General features: G+C 41.3%; 1 protein-coding gene across 1 annotated transcript in view; it reads left to right on the top strand.

Annotated features, from left to right (window-relative positions):
• The window catches only part of LOC127569494 (uncharacterized), a 534065-nt gene that overhangs the window by 130260 nt on the left and 386863 nt on the right, over positions 1 to 16942 (top strand). The gene's annotated exons all lie outside the window — the stretch shown is intronic.

The following is a 16942-nucleotide window of genomic DNA, read 5'->3' as shown; positions in this document are numbered from 1 at the left end:
CAGGGCTGATTGGTACCTCATCTCCATTTACCTGCTTTACTTAGTCCAAGAAGTTTCAATTGACCCAACATTCACAACTTCTGGTGGAAAGAGTTACAAATTTCTATAATACTTTGTCTGAAGAAGTGCTTCTGAGTTCACTTCTGAATGGCCCCATCTAGAATTTTGAAATTGAAGGTCAGTTCAGGAATCTAGAATTATAAAATGTTTTAGCATTTTAATAAAACCACTCTAGGGAGAATAAAAGTTAGGCTCACATTTTATTGAATTAATTAACTGGATGATTTAAAATGATCTTCAAACACCTCTTTCCTCAGTTGGCCATAAGCATTGAATGTAATGGTGAATTTCATTGATGCCGAGAGGTGGCTTCTGAAATATAGGAAGTAGTTTACGTTCCTCCAAGGTCTCTCCGTCGATCTTCAGCAAATGGCCATTGACTTGTCTGTCAGAAATAGTGGCAAGACTGGATCAAATAGCCCACTATGGGATGGAGTCGAAGGCATTCATGTCAAGGACAGAGTACCAAAGTGTTCCTTTCAGCAGATGTTGACCACCCTCACCTCCCACTGTTGGCTCACAGTGGGGTGGGTTTTGGTGTTTGGGCCATGAATAGCCCTGATACCAGTGAAGAACCCACACATTATAGGTGGCAGTGAGTTGCTAGGCCTCTAAGGCTCTTTCAGCCACCACCTATTCTTTACTTCAAATTTTCTTCTGGACTCTGGCCTTCAGGTGTCTGCAGAATTGTTTATATCCCCTCAAAGTATGGTCCCTGTTCTCAATCCCACTGCTCTCTTTCAGACCAAACCCTGACTTGGTTATTTGATACCCCTTGTTTTAATGGTGGCAAAACTATTGCCTTTCTCTGTCACCATTCAGTTAAACTGACTGTAGTTTTAGGAATTCTACAAACCACATTACTGTAAAATACCTAACAATGTTACTTTGCTACATGAGAATTGCATGTTTTTAATAATGTGCTAAGACATAATTATCATCGGGCAAACATTTTGCTCCTACTAAATTGTGTGGACAAATATTTCCCCAAATATATCTGTTCCCAAGTTCCTACCTAACATCATCATAATCCCCCCTCCCCCAGTTAAATACTTCCCCATATTGTCTGCTTCTATCCCTTTCCAAGGCTATGGTAAAGGTCAAGGAGTTATGGTCACTCTCTCCAAAATGCTCTCCCACCAAGAGATCTGAAACCTGATCAGGCTCATGCCTAGTACCAGGTCCAGTACAGCCTCTCTTCTAGTTGACCTGTCCACATACTGTGTCAGGAATCCTTCCTGGACATACCTAAGAAACTCCATCCCATCTATCCCCTTTACACTAAGGAGGTGCCAATCAATATTAGGGAAGTTGAAATCACCCATGACAACAACCCTGTTGTTTCTTCACCTCTCCAAAATCTGCCTCCTGATCTGTTCCTCAGCATCTCTGCTGCTGGTGGTGGGGTGTCTGTAAAATACACCCAATAGAGTGATCGCTCCCTTCCTGTTTCTGACTTCCACCCACACTGACTTAGTCGACGATCCTTCCAGGACATCCTCCGTTTCTACAGCTGTGACACTGTCCCTGATCAGCAAAGCCACTCCCCCACCTCTTTTACCTCCATCCCTGTCCCTTCCGAAACTCTAAATTAATTTTTATTGTTGATTTCTAATGTTGCTTTTTAAGGTTTTCAACTTTACTGAGTTAATCCATTTGTCGTGAGGCACAGAGAAAGATTGTTTAAAGGTCATTCAATGCTTGCACTAACAGGATAGGGTGGGGTTGTCAAATTCCTCTGTGCTCTAATAAAAGGAGAAAGTGTTAGTCCACTATCTCTGTGCTAATTCTGACAATTCTATCAAAATCAAGGGGACAGCATGTTCCCAGTAAGAAAGGAGTAATCATTTGTGCCTTCAGTCTGAGTAGCACAGCACATTACTCTGTCAAATCCTGGTTTACACCTACATACCATTAGGGAAGTACAAACCAGGTGCTTTCCCACACTTGTGAAATACTAAGAATGGGTGTTTCCTGTTAACCAGAATGACCAATAGCAGAACATCTGACTGTTGTCATGGATTGTGGCTTACATTTAGAAAACTAATGCAAATCATCTTCACTCAGGGAGATACAGATGAAGATGCTAGAAAATACCAGCATTTATATAGTCTTTTACCTTCTCAGCATGTACCAGAACCAATGAGGTTAATTCTAATGGAATGTGATAGCCAATCTATCCAGAGCCAGAAACAACAAATGGCAATATAATATGTGACACAATAATTTGGTTCATCGAAATGTAGAAAATAGGAGTGAGCCATTTGGTCCTTTAAGCTTGTTCTGCTGTTCATGTCCATTGTGGCTGATCATCTACCTCATTACTATCTCTCCCCATACCACTTAGAGCCTTTTGCATTCAGAAATGTATCCATCTCCTTGTTGAAAATATTTGGCCATGGCCTCCACGGCCCTCAGTGGTAGTGAATTTCACAGTTCACCACCATCTGAGTGAAGAAAATTCTCCTCATCTCAGTCCTAAATCAACCCTGCAAACTGCAACTGTGATCCCTCATTTTAGATTCCCCAGTCAGGAGGATTATCCTCCCTGTACCTAATTTTACTAACCCTGTTAGAATTGCTAATATTACTATTTGCATCCTTGTTTGTTTTGTGACTGGAATACAAGAACATCATCTCTTTGTTCATCAGCACTTCTGTCTAAAGCTACTTAAATAATATTCCATCCTTCTGTTTTTCTACAGGTGGATACCCACATTAATCTATGTTATACTACATCTGTCATATTTGTGTCAACTCACTCAATCAATCAAAATCACCTTGAAGTGCCTTTGCATTCAGCTCAAGGGACAGGTGCAGCCATTTGACTTTTGATGCTCATTGATGACAGAGCACACAATGGGAGAAGTAAGGGACAGACACTTGAAATAATCACTAAACACATTAAAAATTCATAATGTGCAAATGGGCATCAAATGTGTACAATTAATGAGCTCCAGCGTAGCAGTTAGCGTAATGCTTTACAGCGCCAGCAACCCGGGTTCAAATCCGGCCGCTGTCTGTAAGGAGTTTGTACGTTCTCCCAGTGTCTGCATGAGTTTCCTCCTGGTGCTCCGGTTTCCTCCCACATTCCTAAAACGTACAGGTTAGGAAGTTGTGGGCATGCTATGTTGCTGCCGGAAGTGTGGCGACACTTGTGGGCTGCCCCCAGAACACTATGCAAAAAATGTATTTCACTGTGTGTTACGACGTACATGTGACTAATAAAGATATTTTATCTTATCACATTGCTGAGCTTATTCTTCCATAGAAATTTGAATTTCCCTCAACCACACTATTTGACTTGCCTCTTCCAGCCTGAAAAAGAACTCCAAGTATTAATTGCTCCCCCCTTGTGCCAAGATGTGCACTTGGCAGTTGGATTTCACCTTTTTTTGGTGTACTGGTACATTATTGAGTTTAGCACTGGTGCTAAATCAGGTAAGCCCGCCTAAAAGATCACAAAATTGGCTGAAGATAACTGTGCAACAGCATTAGAATAATTTCCAGCCAAAAAGACATGCTAAAGCATGACATGTATGGATCCAGACAGATGCTCTTTAAATTAATCACCTGCTACCACTCTGCTGTGCAGCAATCAGAGAAGGAGATTAGCCCTTAAAGGCACATTAATCAGGAAAGTAGCAATACATATTTTGGCTGTCATGGAGGATGGCGAGCTGGACTAGGCACTGGAAGGAATAAGACATTGAAGTGCTGGTGAATGAGGTACAAGCTACAAACACACACGCATATATGTGCATAAACACGCACCTGTGTACACAGACATGTTTACATGCATTCACACCCACATGCCTGCACACACACATAAAGAAACACATGCTGAACTAGTACCCTTCATTCATATTTCCCATATCAACACTCCCCACAACCTCCAGAGTTAACCTCCAAAGACCCCACAAGTAGATAAAGCCTATAAATAGATAATGAAAACAAAAATTTGCTTTTTATCCTTCATTGAGGAAACTCCCAGGAATGAGGAGGATAGGAGAGAGACAACCTGGATGGGAGCCTTCTCAGTTGTTGGGGCCCAGAAAACCAGAGAGAAAGATCCTCTTCTCATGGGCAGAGGGCCTGCTGAAACACACTTTAAATGAGTTCCTCAGGAATTAAATTCTCCAAATTTGAGTACAGTTTGAGCACTTTGAGATGTACTTTTCTAAAAAAAACACAAGCAGGCTTATTTATAATCTTTTAATGAATCTTTTAGCCACTACTGTGCCAAATGGCTTGTGGGAACCGAGGGGGAGAAGTCTAGGATATCCTGTTCAGGCTTATAGAACACAAATGGGTCATGCTCCTTTTTTTCTAATTGCTGAACCACAGTCATGTGAATAATTAAAGATAAGCAAGCGACCAGTTGGAAAGAAAAGCACAAGTTACTAAGTGACTGAGCTGATTTACCCCAGGCCTTCCCTCCCTCCCACCATCCCCAGCAAGTGCCAAAATATGCTGAACAGGCTCTTGCTTTGATACCTACAGATAGATGCCACTCTCTATGCAAAGTTAAAGTAAGATTATTTTGATCTTAACTATTATGATTTGTAATGGAAATATAACAATGTTCTTAAACAAAATTTTATCTTTTCATGTTGTTGTGATGGAGGCCAAATGATAAAGTAACTTTTGGGAGAAGAGCAAAGATTGTGCCAAGATTTGTCTGGTCTGCTGAATGCTGCATAACCTCACAACCCTGAAGCTGAACCTTCCCACCACCTGTGGATTGAGCGACTGGAGAGAAGGGGCAGGAGGAGGAAGATGGTGAGAAGAAGTAATCCAAAACAGCTCTTTACTGCTCAAGCTGTCTGTGAAGAACTTATCCACATATAATTCCAATAACTGTGTCCCCAATTGCTTATTCACCAAGGAAAGGTTTCCATTCTTAACTTCCTACTTCAATTAATGATCACAACTAGGTGGCACTGCAAAAATAAAAGCTGTGACAAAATAATTATTCTAAATTAAATTTATACATCAAAGCATGCCATCCTCCTCACAGGAGTCAACTCATAATCTTGATAGACCTGCTTGGTGTCATATTACATCACCCATCCCAGTATTTCAAAGCTACTTCCTTCCAGTTAGATCCCTCACATCATCTTGTCCTGCAGCGGGTAGGGAGTGTGTCAGTGATTGACATGCATCATGTTAGAGTGATGTGCCTGTCAAGGTCGAGTAGCTGGCAGTGTGAACATGTCATGAGATGCAGCCGTAAGGCTTGCAGCAATGTTAAGTGTGGGAGGGTGCAGTGGAACATATGGCTGTTAGATGAGAGTGCTGATTGTTAGAAGTTGTTGACAGATGAGTGATGCACTGAGCTTTTGGAAGGATTATGACATTCAATGATGTACTCACCACACTTTTTGCTGCACTGACCCCAGATCCTCAGGGTTTGATTCCTGGTATTGACCACAAGGGCTATCTGCTGTCACTTTCTTTTGAACGTGTGCCTGGACGCTCCTGATAGATCTTCTCACCTTTCCACTAAATCTAGAGTGCAGCACCTGAAAACTCTGAAGTGCAACTTCTCCCATGGCGTATCATTTTTCCTATTTGCTGAGCCAGCTTCAGTTGTAGATAGCCCACTGGCATGGGCTCTAGTCAAAAGTGCATGCTTGCTTGTTACGGATTCAGTGAAAGTCCCTTTAAGATAGAGAGTGTGTGTGTATGTGTGTGTGCGGCGTGCTTACGTCAATAGAAGATAAAGGACGTAATGACGTTGTTGAAGAAGTTAGAAGGAGGAGGAGAGAGAGAGAGAAGGGAGAGAGACACCAGCCTGCTTGTTTTCTCTATCGATGGATGAGAAACAATAACTGTGTTTGCCACTGAAATCCATGTATGGAAGTTGGAAGTAATCCGGTGGAGTTCACTTTGTTGCTGACCTGTAGAAGGAAACAGGTATTTATGTGTGGACGACCACGATTCGGATGCTTTTCGGGGTGAGGAAGTCACTACCGAGTAAACACTGAAGTGTCATTTGGGGTTCCATCGTGGAACATCTGGATTTCGTATTTACTCTCTCTATGTTTTTCTACATCTACGTCTTATCTTCTGACAACGGTGGTTGTTGAAGAAGCCCTTGCTCATGTTTCACCTTATGGCTTGCGGAACTGAACTTTAAGAACCATTCCGGAACTTGGAGTTTGGGACTTTGTCACACACACACGACGAGTTTAGTTTTGGGGTTAACGTTCGAGGTTTAACATTTTTGAATTCTAACATACTAACATTTTTACTTTTATTTTACGTATTATCATAAGTAGTAATTAATAAAATAGTTTTTAACACTGAATCATGCTCAGTGTGTTTCTTTTGTTGCTGGTTCGTGACATTGCTATATTGGAATACTTCTAAATAATGAACAATACTGACAACCATTACAATCCTCAGGCAACATTAAGTTGGAATTCATGCTTTTGACAAGCACCGAATATACCGTTTACTGATTCTTACTGTTTATTGATCCCCTCCAGCCAAGCCGTCTCCCAGTTTTAGTACTTTACAACTGCACTTAATAACAATCCTATCTTTATTGAAGGCTATGAAGTAGGAAAGGTAAAGAGACAGCTCACTGAAAGAGAGAAAAGAGAGAAAGGAGAAGTGTTATGTAGTGCAAAATTATGACCTGTGGACTGTCAATCAAAATGCATGAGGGTGGAGTTCTTTTATAGAACATTAACAAAAATGTCTGAAAACATGTTACTGGTTTGACGCTGAATACTGTGCAGAGGGGGATATAACCTTACCTATAACCTCCATTAGGTGTCTAAGGACTAGTGTAAATTCCCAGTCAAGAACAGGAGGAAATTAGAAGATAATAGGATCCAACTGGCCAGTCTTCAGATGTGAAACACTACCCTCAATCAATTGTTTTGTCAAGTATCTTCTTGGTTTCTTTTTGTATTTAGTAGAAAATATGCTGACATTTTATTTAAGAGATACCTAGTTCAGCCTTTCTCTTTAATACTCGATGATGGTTAGATATGAAGTTGAGATATATTGTGATGTGCTACTTTTGTATATATACCTTAAATGGGGGAAAGTTGGGGACATCAAACAGATAAAAAGGTTCCCCAACAGTGAAGAAGGACAATGATGTGGGGTAACAAATCACCCTGTCTTCTTCTGTGCATATCCATCATTTGGCTTGCTGGGGTGGAAACACTGGAGTAGCAGGAACAGTCCATTGCCAGCACTCTCTGAAACAATGATTTGCTAAAAACCTTTGTAAAAAGTAGAAGTGAACAGAAGAATATAAAACAAAGGCAACACCATCTCTCTCCGCATGAGCCTTTATAACCCAGACAACTTATTGTGCCTGTGCCAATAGTTTAAATGAACCATTCAGTTAGTCACGTATTCCCACTCTTCACTCGTTTTTCTCCCCCAAGTATGTAAACAATGTCTGTTTTAAAGTTTCTATTAAATCCACTTCCAAAAGCCATTCAGGCTGTGTGCTTTAGGTCAGATTTGGTATTAGCATACTGATAAAGACATTTGATGTGCTTTTCTGTAGTCAGCAGAATTCTGTAAAGCTAAAATTGTTTCAGTTTTCCTCTTCAAAATTATCTCATATTGCCAAATGCTGGCAGTTATGAATGAACTTTCAAACCTCCCTATGTTGCAATGATATACTGCTCAGGCTACATAATGCAGCAGATGAAAAGAAGAAGTAAAATCAACATTGGTCAACATTGAAAACTTGACTTTCACTTTCAGAGGGCTCAGTTTCAATGATGTTGCAATTTTCTGGCTATTTGTAGCTACGGAACCAAACTCCTGTTGCAACTGTTTGATTGTAACAATTTACTGAATAACCCAGAGAAGTGGTAAGAAGCAAAAGCAGAACAAAGTGACATTAGCGCGTAGAAGATAGAACAGTACAGCACGGGAACAGGCCTATCGATCCACAATGTCTGTGCTGACCATGACACCAATACAAACTAATCCCACTTGCCTGCACGTAATCTATATTCCTCCATTTCCTGCCTGTGCACATGCTTGTCTAAATGCCTCTTAAATGTTGCTAGCGTATCTACTTCCATCTCTTCTCTTGGCAGTGCGTTCCAGACAAGAGCCACTCTCTGTGTAAAACAAAACTTGCCTCATAAACCCCCTTTAAACTTTCCACCTCTCATCTTAAAGCTACATCCTCTACTATTTGACACCCACCCTATCTACGCCTCTCATAATTTGATATACATACATCAGGTTGCCCCTCAGCCTCCGATGTTCCAAAGAAGACAATCCACGCTTGTTCAATCTCCTTATAGTTAATGCTCTCTAATCCAGGCAACATCCTGATGAACCTCTCCTTCAACTTCTCCAAAGCCTCTACATCCTTCCTGCAATGCAGTGACCAGAACTGCACACGGTACTCCAAATGTAGCCTAACCAAAGTTTTATACAGCTGCAAAATGGCTTCCCAATTTTTATACTCACTACCCTGACTGATGAAGGCAATTATGCTGTATGCCTTCCTTACCATCCTATATACTTGTGTTGTCACTTTTAGGGAGCTATGAATTGGGACTCCAAGATCCCCCTGCACATCAATGCTCCTGAGGGTCCTGCCATTTACTGTCTACTTTCCTTTAACATTTAGCCTTCCAAAGGCGTAACACCTCACACTTGTCTGGATTAAACTCCATCTGCCAGTTCTTTGCCTTCATTTCCAACTGGTTTATATCCTGCTGAATCCTTTGACAACCTTCCCTATTGTCCGCAATTCCACCAACCTTGATGTCGTTTGCAAACATATTAATCAGCCCACCTACATTTTTGTCCAAATCATTGATATATATCACAAACAACAGAGGTCCCAGCACCGATCCTTGCAGAACACGACTGGTCATAGACCTCCACTCACAATAACACTCTCCACCACAGAGGTCCAAGTCAATTTTGAATCCAATCTACAAAGTCTCCATGGATCACTTGTGCCTTAATCTTTTGGATCAACCTACCATGAGGGACCTTGTCAAAAGCTTTACCTGAGTCCATGTATACATCATCCACTGCCCCACCCTCACTGACATTGACTGGTTTCTCAACTGAAATATTCCAAAGAGAAGCAAGGGATTGAAGATGCTGGAATCTAGATGAAAAACACGATGATGCCGGGGGATCTCAGCAGGCCAGGCAGCATCCGTGGAGAAAAGCAGACAATCAACATTTCAGGTCAGGACCCTTCTTCAGGACTGAAGATAGGAAAAGGAGAAGCCCAATATATTGTAGGGAAAAGCAGAGCTGTGACAGATGGACAAAAGAGGGGAGGCGGGGTGGCCACAGGGTAGTGATAGGTAGATGCAGGTAAGAGATAGTGATAGGCAGGTGCGGGGGAGGTGGGGAGAGTAAATCCACCGGGGATGGGTCAAAGGTAAGAAGAGAGAGGGAAAAAAGGCTAGGAAAGGAAAGAAGAGAAGAAGCATGGTGGGGGTGGGGATGGGGGTGTGGGGATGGAGGGGTGGGGTTTGCCTAAACTGGGAGAGTTCAATATTCATGCTGTTAGGCTGCAAGGTTCCAAATGTTCCAAATATCAGTAGATTTTTCTGTTTACGTTGATAAAATATAAATGTAGAAGTAAAAATACCTACGGGTGTAAACCTGCTAAGTAATTAGGTAAATAGCTACATCTGGTTAATTGAAGTCACCTGACTCAGATCTTGGATTAATTGGAAAAATATGAGGGTTCTGCTGAGGTATAGTGTGTATTTCGTATTGTGTGGAGTCCACTTTGCATGGAGTGTGCACTTTGGTGAGTAAGGAGATGATTTCATTTTAAATATTTACTTGATTAATTTGTTTTATCTGTTAGATTTTCTTAAACTTATAGTTTTCATTTGCAGTGCTAAACAATTAGCTTGCCAGATAATTAAGTAACCAGCTAAAATTGATTAACTGAATTCAACTGATTCGTTTCTGGTTCTGTGTGCGTGACCCCAAGGTTAGGGCTCCCATATTTGTGGGCCTCCATTCACAGGAGGCAGGCAGTGATGCTGTGAACTGCTTATTGTCATTTCTGTTCTGACAGAACAAATACAGTTAACTCCTTCAGTGCCACAACAATGGCAATATACAACCTTAGGTTCTCTCAGTACAGGAGAAGAATATTGGGCATCAAACATTATTCCACAAACGATTCTATTCCCGCTGAAAGGGAAATGTAGATGATGATGAACGTAACATTTGACCTTAAGCTGGTCCAGAATTTATAATTGTTTTCCTCAGTGTTTGCTTCCTCGCTTAGTGTAGGTGTTCACTCCTTCCTCAGATGAGGTGCCACAGATGCCGGATCCTCAACCAAAGTGACCATTTATCTAAGCTGAAGCTAGACAGTGAGTGTCACTGGGCTCTTTCATCACTGCAGGCATCGTAGCTAAGTCCTGTCCTGTTACCTCCATCCTCCAGTGCTCCAGATGGATTCATTAAATAAGTTGGAGGGATGGAAGGAACTACCTGAGTAAAGAAATTCCCAAATCAAAGCGCTCATCAGATTTTAGTGATTGGGGATTCACACACAGGATTTCCTTCACAATTCACAGACAGACACAAACACACAGGGCATGCTATGTTGGCGCTGGAAGTGTGGCGACACTTGCGGGCTGCCCCCAGAACACTAGGCAAAAGATGTATTTCGCTGTGTGTTTCAATGTACATGTGACTAATAAAGATATCTATCTATCTGATTAATTTGTGTTAACAGGTTTAGGGTGAATGAAGAGCAGAAAGAAATTGGCATTAGTGTTTCTTTAAAAACGATATAGTTGTGGGGAAATTAGATTACAACGTGAAAGGCAATAAATTCCCAGGATCTTTTGACCCACGTCAGCTGGCTTGGAAGGAGGACAGTCATCCTCCAACATTCTCGGATCCATGGGATTTATTACCACAGAGTAGAAACTAGCAAAATACAACTAGTTTCTTAAAACTAGAGAAATCAAGGGATTACAGGTGTTACGGACTCGGTGGGTGTCCCTTTAAGATAGAGTTAGTAGTGTGTGTGTGTGTCGCGTGCTTACATCAACAGAAGATAAAGGACGTAATGACGTTGTTGAAGAAGTCAGTCGAAGAAGGAGAGAGAGAGAGAAAAAAAGGGAGAGAGACACCAGCCTGCTAGTTTCTCTATTGATGGATGAGAAACAATAACTGTGTCTGTTACTGCAATCCACGTATGAAAAGTAATCTGGTGGAGTTCACTTTGTTGCTGACCTGTAGAAGGAAACAAGTATTTGTGTGGACGACCACGATTCGGATGCTTTTCGGGGTGAGGAAGTCACTACCAAGTAAACACTGAGGTGTCGTTCAGGTTCCATCGTGGAATATTTGGATTTCGTAATTAATCTCTACGTCTACGTTTTATCTTCAGACAATAGTGGTTGTTGTTGAAGCCTTTGCTCATGTTTCACCTTATGGCTTGCTGAACTGAACTTTAAGAACCATTCCTGGACTTGGAGTTTGGGACTTTGCCACACACACACACAAAGAGTTTAGTTTTGGGGTTAATGTTCAAGGTTTAACATTTTTAATTCTAACATACTAACATTTTTACTTTTATTTTTCTTATTATCATAAGTAGTGATTAATAAAATAGTTTTTAACGCTGAATCATGACTCAGTGTGTTTCTTTTGTTGCTGGTTTGTGACACAGGCAAGTTAGTTAAATGTTAGTAGTGAGGGGGTAGGAGGAGGAATACTAGGATCCAATATTAGGGAGGTGGTAATGGGGTGCTTGGAAAATAATAGGATTATGCAGGGTCATGGGTTTATGAAAGGAAAATTGCCTGCAGGAATGATGCCCTCTGTTTAGAGGTGCCACAGAAACTAGGTTTGCTAACACTGTATTTCAAAAATAAGGAACAAGATAATGATTTAATGTGGCAATTGGTATGTCCCTTATGAGGTTGTTGGTTACTTTGACAGAAAACTAAGATTACAGTCAGTGCTCCTGATGGGAAGTTGCCAGGACATGTGGACTGCACATGTCCACTGCAAGGACATGACTCCAGTGTCTTCTAGCCATTCAGGGGTGTGGTTTTAAGCTTATTTTAGAGAAGCAAAATAGAAATGTATGTGGGACAGTCTTGATATTTAAGAATGATATAAAAACAGAATTCATAACTTAGAAAATGAAGGGGAATCAGTTTGGTGGTGTTGAGAACAGGGGACAGAGAACATCAGTAAAAGTTGCACCCAGGCTCTCAAATTGTGGTAGTGTAGGGTTTAGTGTAAATTGGGAAATTAGAGGTGCATGCAATAAGGATAATGCAATAATCATTGGAGGATTTTCATTTAACTATGAACTGAGCAGCAATAATGTGGAGGACAAATATGTGAAGCACACAAGAGATGGTTTCCTTGATCAGTATGTTGATAAATCAGCAAGGACAGGCTGTATTAGATCTAGTGTTAAGTGATCAGAAGGATTTATTGATCAGGTGATAAAGGAGACTTAATTGAACAGTGACCATAATATGATAGCATTTCATATTTAAAATTGTAAGTAACTTGGGTCAATCTGAAACTAGGGACTTAAATATGAATAAAACAAACTGCAGCGGCATGAGTTGGTTAAGGTAGGTAGCAAAATGACATTTAAAAGTTATGAAATCAACCAGCAATGGCTAACGTTTGAATAATTAATGCATTTATTTATGCAATATATCCCTTAAAGCAAAATGAAAACCCAACAGGTATAATGGTTCAGCGAAGGCTTTCAAAAGAAGTTGAAGATAGGTTTATGATGTCTATTCCTTGATCTAATACTAAATTTACCAAGGGAGGACCAAGACATTGTTAATGAAGGAGAAAGTAGAATATGAAGGTAATCTAACAACAACGCACAAAGAGGTTAGTCCCTTATAATCGAGGATGACTTGCTTCCTCTCTAGTTTTGTGGTTCTGAGGTGGGTGATGAGGCCAACGTGGCAAATGCGGTCTCTTCCACTGATGGGGCAATTATGTGGGTAGTCTGTGTGGTGTTGCACTCCGTTTGCTGCTCCCAAATGCTCATACTCCAATCTGACTGGTCATGGGTCAGAGATTCCCAGAGTCGGTGGGGTGGGATAGAGATATTAATGAATGGGCAAGGACGTGACAGACAATAAAATGTGAGTATATCTATTTCAATAGGTAAAATAAGATAGACTTTATTTTAATGGAGAGTTTGAAGGGCATGGGTATTCAAAGGGATCTCGGTGTGTTTGAATATGAACAGTTCGTGTGCCATGCAAATAGGAGCACAAATGGTATCAAAAACAAACTGCTGGGAGAACCTGCAGGTCAGACAGCATCTGTGGAGGCAGGGGATTGTTGACGTTTCAGGTCGAGACCCTGCACCAGGACTGAGAGTGTAGGGGGCAGATTGTGGTCTGCCCCCAGAACACTCCACGCAGAAGATGCATTTCACTGTGTGTTTCGATGTACGCGTGACTAATAAAGAAATCTTATCGTATCTTATAAAGGTATGAGAGGGAGGGGTGAGGCAGGGGCTGACAGGTTGGTGAGGGGTGGAGTTGGAGGCAGTGGCTGGTGAATGATGGGTAGAAATGGAGAAGGAGAGATAAAAAGAAAAGGGGCCAGATGGAGTTGGAAGGTAGGACACGGAGTCAGAGACTTAAAGGTGATAATTGGAGACACAAAAGTTTGCAGATGTTGGCGTCTGATAAGTAAGGAAGGTGATAAGTGGAAAGAGGTGAGGGAGGGATGATGGGCAGATGGAAGAGGGTAATGAAACTGGGTGATGGGAGCTGGAAAAAGCAGGGTGAGAACAAATGATATGTTGACCTTAAATCTTAATTGCAGGAGGGTTTGAGGTGCCTTAATCTAATTTTTACATAAGCTTCTATGGGACTGCATCTAAAATACTATGCACAGATCCAATTGCCTACCTAAAAGAAGGATATATCTGTGACAGAGGGAATGCAGAGAAGGTTCAACAGATTGTTTTGTGGGATGGTGAGTTTGATAGGACAAATTAAACAGACTGGCCCAAGGCTGTTGTGTTTTTAGAAGAATTAGAGATGATCTCGTTGAAATATACAAATTAGGACAGGGCTTGACAGGATAGATGTGGGGATGATGTTTCACCTGGTGGGATGTCTGGAGCCAGGGGTCAACAATTCTGGCCTGAAATGAGTAGAAGCTTCTTCACATAGAATGTAGTGAATCTTTGGAACTCTTCCTCAAGAGGGCTGAGTAGGCTCGGTCACTGAGTATATCTGAGGCGGAGATTGATAGACTTTTAGATTTTGATGAAATTGAGATATCTGAGACTAGTGTGAGAGAGTGGGACTGAGATTAAATGATCAACTATAATCTTACAGTGGATTCGGCACAAGAGACCAAATGACTTATTACTTGTATTTCTTATGCAGGATACCACAATCTGTATATTCTGGGCTGCAACTCTTAAAATTCACTAGTTTTGATGATAATCATTTTAAATGAACTGGATTTTTGAGGACTGTGATTTAGATAAAATCTGGCCATAATATTCAAATAAATTATGAAATCTGATTTATGGTTCTATTTTATTCAATTCCTTATTAACACATTTTTAGCTTGGTAGTTCACTGATCAAAAACTCCAAACCTGAGGATATGTCGTCTTGTGCACATGCTGGGGGAAAGCCTGTGAAAACCTAGTTCTTTTTTTAAAAAAAGAACTAACCTTTTTTTTGAGAAACCCTGAATGATTTCAAGATCTGAGTCAAGCAATGTTGGGGGAACTCCTGTAACTTAATGCGTAAGGAAACCCTGAAACCCCAATTTGTTACATGTGAAGATAATTAACCAACTGTAGTAAACCATGAGCCACAACGACAAGGAAGTTATTTTTAGAAGTTGTGTTCAACTTCTCAACATTAGTCAGTTTAGATCTGTTGAATGTGTTTTCGTATTGGGCAAGCAACCTTTGATGCATTTGCTTGAACTTCTGCTTTTCAAAACAAGTTTCCTTTGTACGAAAACTAAGAGTTTCCATAAAGTTTGACAACAGAGATACCCTTGCATCAATGCAATATTCTGGCAGTCTTTGTTTTTGTTTGAGACTGATCTGGAGTACTCCAGTGAAAATGTGTATCCGCTCCATCAGGTACATCCTGTGATGGTCTGCAGGTCCCATCAGGAATAATACTTGTCTTTGTCATTTACTAAAAATCCCTAGCCAGCATCGCTAGCCCATTGCAAGTATGTGTCCTATAAGACCTCAAGTAGAAACCAAACATGTGTCCACACTGTCAAGGTCAGGATAACCTCAATTTCATGGCTTCCCAGAACTTCCTGTCCTCCATCTAAAAGCTTTGAGATAATCATAGGGATGAGAACCTGCACCAGCCAGTTGCCTCTGAACAACATCTATCTGTTCCTTTTATGACCAGAACAATTCCTGGCTTACTGGCTGAAGTGTACTTGGTTCTGTGAGATTGGATTGGCCCGGAGCTGCTGGAAGTGTACAGCACCATGTTTCTAGCTGATAGCATGTCAGAGTCCATGAGAAAGGGCATCATTTCTGTTATCTACAAGCAGAAGAGGAGTGGGAAGAAATCAGATCTTGGTGACTTATCTCACTGTTAAATGTCTTACAAGATTCTGTCCATGGTCAAGTCTGCTCTGGGGAAGGTGATTTACCTGCACCGTACTTAACAAGAAAAGATCTGTGACAGTTTTGTGCTCCTCAGAGGTTTGATTGTCCACATGCAGGATGGGAATGGACGTTTTTCTAGTCAGCTTTGATGAGGAGAAGGCCTTTGACGGAATATTGAACACTCGTATGATGGACATGCTCTCAAAAATGGGATTTGGGTATGGAATTTGGAATTGGATATGACCGCTGTTCTAAGGCAATGCCCCTGGATCGAAGATAACTTGCTTCCATTCTGGCTGTGTGGACTCCGAGTTGGTCAATGTGGGAATGGCAGACTATCCTACATGTAGTGTAGGAGTCTTGTAATGGGGCAGATGAGGGGGTAATTTGAGAGGTGGTGTGCTCCTTCTGTCATTTACACAATCATAAAGTTACAGCATAGCCCACTGACTCTACATCAACTATCAACCACCCATTTACACTAATCCTACATTAATCCAATTATTTTTCTTCTCACATTCTCATCACTAGCCCCAGATTCTACACTTACCTACATACTAGGGGCAATTAACCCACCAACCTGCACACTTTTGGGATGGGGGGGAAGCCAGGGCAGCTGGAGGATTCCCACATGGTCGCAGGTGGGTTCCAAACTTCACACAGACAGCACCTGAATGTAGGATTGAACCTGGGTCTCTGGTGCTGTGAGGCAGCAGCTCAACCAGCTAGGACATTGTGGTGTTCCTCCTCCAGTATGAGCTGTCCTGATGCATTGTTACGACCTCAAACATTGACAATTCCTTTCCTCCTGCAGATGCTGCTCAACATGCTGAGTTCCTCCAGCATATTATTTGTTACTCCAGACTCCTGCATCCGCAGTCTCTTGTGTTTTCATTGAGTATGCTTATACTTCTGGTGAATGTAGAGGAATTTGTAGCAACAGCATTGCTGGTGTTTATCCAGTGCCTTGAAATGCCTGCTGTAGTGTAGACGGTCCAGGTCTCAGAAGCATACAGGAGGGCAGGGATCATTGTAGTCCAGTAGACACAAGTTTGCGCAATATCTGTGGTCATGATCTACAAATATACCTTTCCTCAACTGAAGGCTGGAATGGTGTACTGAAGGTATTTGCTCTACAGGGATATCTGTGTCATAATCCAAATTAAGAGAGAAAAGCTTCCTATTTAACTCTGGAGTTGGGAACAGCTGTGTCCTCTCCTGCCATGTTTATGTGTTGCACTGAGCCTTTTGTTGTGGCCATAAGAGGGATGATGAT

The sequence above is a fragment of the Pristis pectinata genome, chromosome 4 (assembly GCF_009764475.1).
Source record: "Pristis pectinata isolate sPriPec2 chromosome 4, sPriPec2.1.pri, whole genome shotgun sequence".
NCBI lineage: Eukaryota > Metazoa > Chordata > Chondrichthyes > Rhinopristiformes > Pristidae > Pristis > Pristis pectinata.
The sequence above is the reverse complement of the archived record's forward strand: the minus strand, read 5'-3'. Positions and strand labels throughout refer to the sequence as shown.